Genomic DNA, 8,207 nt, shown 5'->3' on the forward strand with positions numbered 1-8,207 from the left:
TTTGTAGACTAAGGAGCTTTAACTGATTGCGCGAATATGGAAGCATACATTTGTCTGCGGCCTTCGCCAAAATCATTATATCGCAATAGCGAAGCTGGCCATACTCGGTATTCATGGACAACTTTTGCGCTGGTTTCGTTCCTATATCGATGGAAGGCAACTCCAAACCAGCATTAAAGACTGTTTATCTAGCCCATTCTTCGCTACATCCAGCATCCCACAAGGAAGCCATCTCGGTCCAGTAATATTTCTCCTCTACTTTAAAGACGTCAATATCAAATTACAAGGACCCCGCCTTTCTTTCGCCGACATGAATTTTTTCGGCAAGTACGAGATAAAACCGATGCCTAGTTTCTTCAGAGTGAACTGGAAAGCTTTTGTACGCGGTGTGATCTAAACAGAATGGTTTTAAACCCGAGTAAATGCTCAATCGTTACGTTCACACGGAAACGCCATTCGATTCTGCTTAGCTACCCTTCTTTGACTCGAGACGCAATAACTCAAGGGGTTTCCAACAAGCCTACATAGTGATACTTGATCAAGAATTACTTTGATTTTCCGAAATAATTCAGTAATCCATTGATTTTATTGGTAATAATTAAAAATCAAGGCAATTTTCTTTATTCTTAAAATAATTCGTGTCATCAACCATGGATACGATGTAATCAATTAATCATAAAGTAATCGTAAAGTAATTTGAAACTACGATTTTTCATTCTTGTTTTCATTTTTAAAATATTTTTTAGTTATTCTATATATGAAATTCACAAGACATTTTACTTGAGGCTTAATAAGACTCGCCTATACTTCAATTTCAGTCGGAACCTGTATTTCAGAGTATATCAGGCCACAAACTCGAGTGTACTAACTATCGAGGCATAACGATCCTCAATGCCATCTACAAGGTGCTCTCTCGTGTTCTATTTAGCAGAATGCACTGGCTGCAGCCTTTTACAAAGCGGGTTTCAAGTGTGCAAAAGTGGTTTATAAATATCGTGGGCATAAAGGGGTTAATGATAAACTGGGTTATATGATAATCTTCTCACAAACAGGATTGTGCCTACTTTTTGACATCTTACAGGGTCATTCTGATATACATTCCCATTTGTGTTTTTTGATTTCGAAACATATTTTATTTTGGGCGCAAGGGACCGTTGTCACATAAAAATAATTGATCAAAAAAAGGTGGAAACTTGGAATCGACCTGCACAGATTTGAACCAATTTTGGAGTAATCATCCGTGGCTAATATATAGAAATATAATATTTTGCGTCAATTGAAACACTCTTCGGCTCATTGGAACCCCCCCCCCCCCCGTTTTGGCAAATTGCCTTGATTTTCTTTTGATTTTCTATTTACATTAAAATCATACCGCAATATGTTTTTAGAATAAAATTGTTCGAGGAGTTTAGAAAAAATATAAGTTTTTAGCGGTAGTGCTGCCAACTATGCTATTATTCCAGGTAAAAATTAAAAGTTCATTTTTCTCACGTTGCAAATCTTTTTTATTTAAAAAAAAAATAATTTCATCGTGTTCCTCAAAGGTTTTTGCATAAAAACCACTTATAATCTGAATATAATTTGAACCAATCCCGAGATACACCGTGAAGAAAAATAACTAGCATTTTACCATGTATAATTCCAATTTTATCGACAAATATTGAGAAAATCTTCAAATGGACATAAAACTCTACACTGATCTGCTAGAGGCAAAACAAAAACGTAGTTTTTTGTCATTTCCCGTGTATTTCACGATAAATGATGTGTGAACTCAGTATACTATAGTTGGATTTTTGTCCTTGCGCCCGTGGTACCCTTGGCTCACATTATATTGAGATTATAAGTGTTTTTAGTAAAAATGTCCCAGGAACACAATGAAATTAAAATATTCAGATTTAAAATATATGTATTGCGAGAAAAATGAACTTTAATTTGTTAACTGAAAAAACTGCATAGTTGGCTGCACTGCCGCTAAAAACTAATATTTTTTTCTAGACGTCTTGAACAATTTCCTTCAAAAAGTGACTCGCGGTTTAATTTTAGAGTAAATAGAACCTAAGATATAATCAAAAGAAAATCAAAGGTTTTATCAATTTGTCAAAACGGGAGTGTTCCCATGGCCCGAGGGGTGGTTAGATTGGCACAAAATTGGGATTGAGATGTATTAGCCTTAGATGAATAATTTCTCTTAAATTGGTTCAAATCCGTTAAGGTCGATTACGCGTGCCTTGATCACATCGCGCGTGATGACCTTTATATTTTATAGCCTAATGTTTTTAACTCGTGGTGAGCCCGATACGTAATAATATCTTTAATATTTTTATTTAGTAAAAAGTTGTAAAGTGACGTTTTGGGTACACCTCCACAATATTTTTCAAAATGTAATTTAAATGCATTTGATAAAACATTTATTTTCATTTTTCACACGACTTTTCATCCAATTTTTATCTATTGAGTCGTTTTAATTAAGTTCCAGGAAAAATCTAATCCGTGAATTTCGATCATTGCTAGACTTATGTCAACTGAAGGAGAAACGTTTGCATGCCTCATGCTGCTTTTAACGACTCATCGTCAAAAAGACCCTTGAAAACTTCACAGTGTGTTTAAAAATACAAAATTTAGCAGTTGACTTGTCTTGTTAGGGGACTACAGGGCAAAATATTGAATCTTTTAGTTACATTCTACAAACATTTCTACTCCATTTCAAATTTCAATGTATTGCATTATTAAAATACGATGTATTTAGATTTTCAAACTATTATTATTTTTTTCAAGATAATTACAGCTCTTGATAATACATTTGGAAACGTTGCGTTGATCCCAATATAAACAAACGGTAGCACATTAAATGTTGTGCTTTGACGCAAATGAAGTATTTATTTAAGTTCGTCCGTGGCGATTCTTTTTTTATTCTGACTGTTTATTTTAATTGACACGTTTACGTTAATTGTTTTACAATTTAATTATAATTCAATGGAAAGTTTCAAACTAGGAATATTGATGATATACAAATTTCTTAAGACCTAAGCACAACTTGAGTGTTACTAAGACTAAGAGAGGCATTTGGAAACCTCTTTGATAACTTTGAATACGTTTTAGTATTTTTAACAAGAAAAATTCTTTGATTTTATAATTAAAACTAGGCGACAACACTTCACAGTATTTTGTAGGCGAGCAAAATATTATTTGGAAAAACAAAGACAAAGAAATCGTTCAGCTGAGATCTGGAACCACGATACTCGTCGCATGACCAGACAACATGTTTGATGCCGTGATAATCGTCACCACAAGCTCAAACATCGTTCTTCACAACCCCAATATGCCAGGAATGCGAATCCAATGCATAATGATTTGCCATTAGCCGGGGTATCAAACGGTTTAATTCACAACCCATATCCATCCCATTGAAACAGGGCTTCGTCGACACTTTTGGGATAATAGAATGTAGCCGCCTTCCTAAGTCTGTACTGCTCCACGAGATTTGCTATCTTTCAGGTGTCCGCTGACGAGGGAAAAACGCAAAAATTGTTAAAGTTAATTCGTAAAAAGCACTTGCGATCACCTTTGCGCCTTCTGGTTATTCGGAATGGTATAAGGGTGGTACGAATTTTCAGATAAAGTACTTGGGAGTTTCCATGTTTCTCTAGAAAATACGAGGAGTGCTTTTCACGCTTCATGGAACAGAAGGCCTCTTTAGAACTCAGACTACCTGTAACTTTGAAGTAACGGTCCATGGACAGGATTTCAATGATCTCAAGGATATACCAAATTGCTGCTAATTCCAAGACATAAACGGAAGCATTTCATAGAAAGCGGCAAAATTTTGACTCAATATACCGAAATCAGAGGATTCGTCGAATTATGATACGTCACAACAGCTCACCATATTGTTGTTTTTTTGTTGGAGACGAACCATTGCGACCAGTGTTTAGATCTATTGTGGAACCATATTCTTGCTATTGCACCGGAAAAATTGGTCATATGATCTAGCGGAACTTGAATGTATAAATATATTTGAATAACAATAAATTTGCTAAACTTGCTTAGTTTCCGCTTAAAATAATCGAATAATCTTAAGTAATTCCAACAGGAACTCTCTTCAATTCCAAGTAATCCACTGTAATCGAGGAATTTTACAGTAAACGAGTAATCAATTATTACTCAGATTTTTGGAGGAATAATCTTAATAACTATAAAGTAATCAAGGTAATCTTTTTCGAGAGTGACATGTAATCAATACTGTTGGAAACCCCTTGCAATAACTCTCTTCTGCGAGCACCACACACGAGAACCAACTATGGTCGCCAGAGCGCTGTTACCGGACTTCAGCGTATTGTTAACAGTATGGCGACGGCTTTTGACCTGACGAGGAATTCGATAAAAGCTAAAATATTTTATATCCTGAAATGTAATTAGTTTAAGCAACACATATAACAAATAAACAAAAGCCCTATTTTCAACCGCAAAACGCATTATCACATGTCGCTAGTGATTCAAGATATATGAAATCCTCAAAAACCTTGTATCAATCTCTACCTCGGAATCAACGCTGTTTCGAATGCCTGGCGCTCTACCAGCTATCCTGTTTTGTCTTGTCTGAATTTATATTCAATCCAATTCTCACTGCCCCTTTTTAAAAGGCATGAACTGCTCTGCGCTTAATGACAATGATGTCGAGATCGTCTACAAAGCCATGTTACATCTCGTTATGATGGTTTCGTTCGTTTGCATATTAGACCTTCGTATCAAGCCTTTGAGGACGATGTATCTATTTGTATTTGTATAATACATAAGCGCATCGCCCTGCATTATTTCATCTATCGTTAGAATGCCGCTTTGAACGAACCAAAAGCAATAAGCACTCACACCGCTCGTGCTAGGTAACCTTCGTGCTCGAGCTGTAGGATTCGAAGAGCTAACACGATGAGCTAGCACAACGAGTTAACACGATGATCTAGCACCATGAGTTAGCTCGGTAAGCTGGCACGAGTAACCTCGGTGAGCTAGCTTAGTGAGTTAGCACGAGTTAACTCAGTGGCTGGAACGGTAAGCTTGTCCGATGAGCTAGTACGGTGCAGTAGTGTAAGCTATGGAGCGAAAGAATAGGACAAAGCAAGAAATATGCTAATAATTCATTTTTTGGTTTTTGACTTAAGTGCCAATACCTTATTTAGGACTGGTGGTACCCAACGGGGAAAAACGATCGAAAATGGTGACTGAAGCTAAGCAATCATGTGAAAAAATCCCCTCATAGGCGAGATTCAAACTCACAACCTTTGAGACTCCGGTCCAATGCACTAAACCTTATGCTATCCCTGGGTATGATGACATCCCAGAAAGAACATATGATTATTCCACTGGCGACGATGATCGTACCCTGCCTGCAAAGCGAGAATCACACATAAAGGCAGCTGACCGCCCCAACACATTTGATCGATTTAATTTAATTTAAATTTAATTTCGTCTGATGTCTAATTTTTAGTTCATTATTGTCTATCTCGAGATAATCTAGCATTTCGTCGAGTTCTTGCTATATGGGATACACACGAGTGCGATCGAAACAAAAACAAACGTCAAAACGTCAACTCGCACTGATGCAAACTAGATGGGCGCGTAACTCAACGCACGGCCCGGTGGCGCATGGCTGAAAAGTCGCAATGTGGATTTAAGAAAAGATTCGCAATACCCATCGTGCTTCGGTCAGCTAATGAAGACTGTCATTGACCCTGAAATCGACAGTCTTCATTAGCTAGAATTTATGAGCCAGTGTACAGGAATAGGTCACTGAGCAGCACCGTTATTGTGCATGCCTGCTTATAAGAAGCATTGAGGTTTATTATGCCTCGATAGTTCATATACTTGAGTTTGTGGCCCTTCTTGAGACTACCACGAACCTGACGAGTAACATGTTGACGATGACGTCCTTGGAACAAAAAATATAATATTTAAGTTATGAGTTTTAATATTTTATATGAGTTAAATGTTGTCTTAGTGTTAACATATTTTGGAATGCAGTGGGAGGAGAAAGGGATTATAACTGTAAAAGGAGTATTTGAGAGAGGCCTAGTTGGTGAAAATGGGTTCAGTCATCACCGAACCCGATGTGACTTTAATTCAGGAATATGCTCGGTACCTTGTTTCGGTTTAAATTCCTATATAACCGTAGTAACTCCGAAATTAAAAGTCAGATCAATGGGTGGGTTGTACTTATCATTTGAAACCAAGTTTGTCAAAAATTTGCTGAGAAATAGGTGTGACATTATCTTACGAATTTTGTTAGTTCCCCGAGAGTATCAAGAACCGTCATAGGTGTTTATTTTTTTTGTTTTTATTATAGAGGTTTTAACCTTAGGGTCATTCACCTCTTTGTCGGGTTAGAAAAATCTCTTTACAAAAATCTCTAACGCGGGGTTGGGAATTGACCCCAGGTGAGCTACGTACAAGCCAATCGATTTACCAACTACGCTATCTCCACCCCCCTAAAAGTTGGCCAATATGGCCAAAGCTACTTTAATGGGTCTTAAGTGATCTAGGCCTTCTAATCCAAGTAATATTAAGGTGAAGATATGTGGAAGCCTTGTTGCTAGGCACCGACGCGCTTGTTTACATTGAGAAAAATGGTATTCGAAGTGAAAATTCAAACGCACAAATAAGATTTTTCGGACATTTTCCTTCGGTCATCTGCACATTGGCAGAAAATTTGAAGTTTAGTTAGTAAACGATTAAAGTTTCGCGGGTGTTTTTTCAGTAGTGCGTGATTAAAATGCATTTGAAAAAGTGTTCTGAAAACGGGAAGAAGAAAAATAAAAGCGTTTTGAAAAGAAACCCCAAGTGAAGAGGGATGATACTTTCGCACAAAATAAGAGCTATAGATGGAATTCCGTCCAAAACTCGGGTTTATTGTATAGGAAAATGGTCTAGCTTCCTCAAGTAGCAGTTTCGTGGTACACCGGCAAGGTTAGTGCATTGAAAAACGTATTTTTATATTTGCTCATGTCAGATACATGGATAGGCAGGGGAGAGCGGTGTGTGCGGCGTAGAAGCTATATTGTGGCTCGCATGTATAATGTCCTTAAATCCGTTTCAGTATGTATTGCATCATTTGGACATGGGGCAGTTTATATGAGTGTTTGCTATGTGGCTGCAGTCTTCAACCCGTAATTCCGGAACCGGAAGTAGGGCCAACAAAACATATAATAGCAGCTTATGGGAGCGTTAGAACCGTTCATTTGAAACTAAGTTTGTGCAAATCGGCTCAGCCATCTCTGAGAAACTGCGTGGTTTTATTTGACACACACGTGCACCCACCGACATTTTGCGGTCTTGACGAATTGAATCGAATAGTATGTGAAACTTGGCCCTCTGGGACTCGATTGGCAGGGCAATTTTTGAAGTGATTTCCTAATATGTATATTTGAAAGCCAAAAATCATTTATATTTCCAAGCCAAAATAATTTCCTATTGGTATTGCAGAGTAGCTTTGCTTCGTAATGACGTATTTGATAGGTGGATTGATTTGAGATATCAACTAATGAAAGCAGTACTGTAGGTTGTTGTAGCTCCGCCAAACGGTTGACTGCTCATCATTTTTAGTTTGGCTGTGTAAATATTTTTTCGTAATAGATGTTCAAGATCATGGTAAGCATGTTTGGATATATTCAAGAAGATGCTGTTCGCATAACACTTTAACAATAATAGTATTTTTTCAGCAACAATTATTAGCTGACAATTAGCTAAAATATATACTTTCAAAATCTGGATGGATCCGATTTTTTCAGATTTAGACGAATCTGAAGCTGACAAGTTCATACAAGTAACAAATAGTGTTATAACTAGTGTATTAGGAAAAAATTAATGGTGGAAAATAACTCATTTGCTCCTTTTATAAACTGGCTCTCCAGAAATGTACGGAAGCAAGTAGAACAAAATCTAATATGATATTTACTTATTCGAGATGTTTGCAACACACAAAGAACATCAATTTGAATGTGATCAAATGGTGTGACTAGATCGCTATAGACGTGTGTTACCAACGATCGATTTCTCAGAGAGTACAATGAGACAAGAATGTATTTATAGAACATTGTTGTCATGTTTGTTACTATTTCAAGCAAGGTACCTTCAATGCACATATCTACATTATAGAGAGAACGATACCATTACATTGTACGATTGATAGATTACAGTGAAGACCCGATTTTGTCAGC

This window comes from Topomyia yanbarensis, chromosome 2 (assembly GCF_030247195.1).
Source record: "Topomyia yanbarensis strain Yona2022 chromosome 2, ASM3024719v1, whole genome shotgun sequence".
NCBI lineage: Eukaryota > Metazoa > Arthropoda > Insecta > Diptera > Culicidae > Topomyia > Topomyia yanbarensis.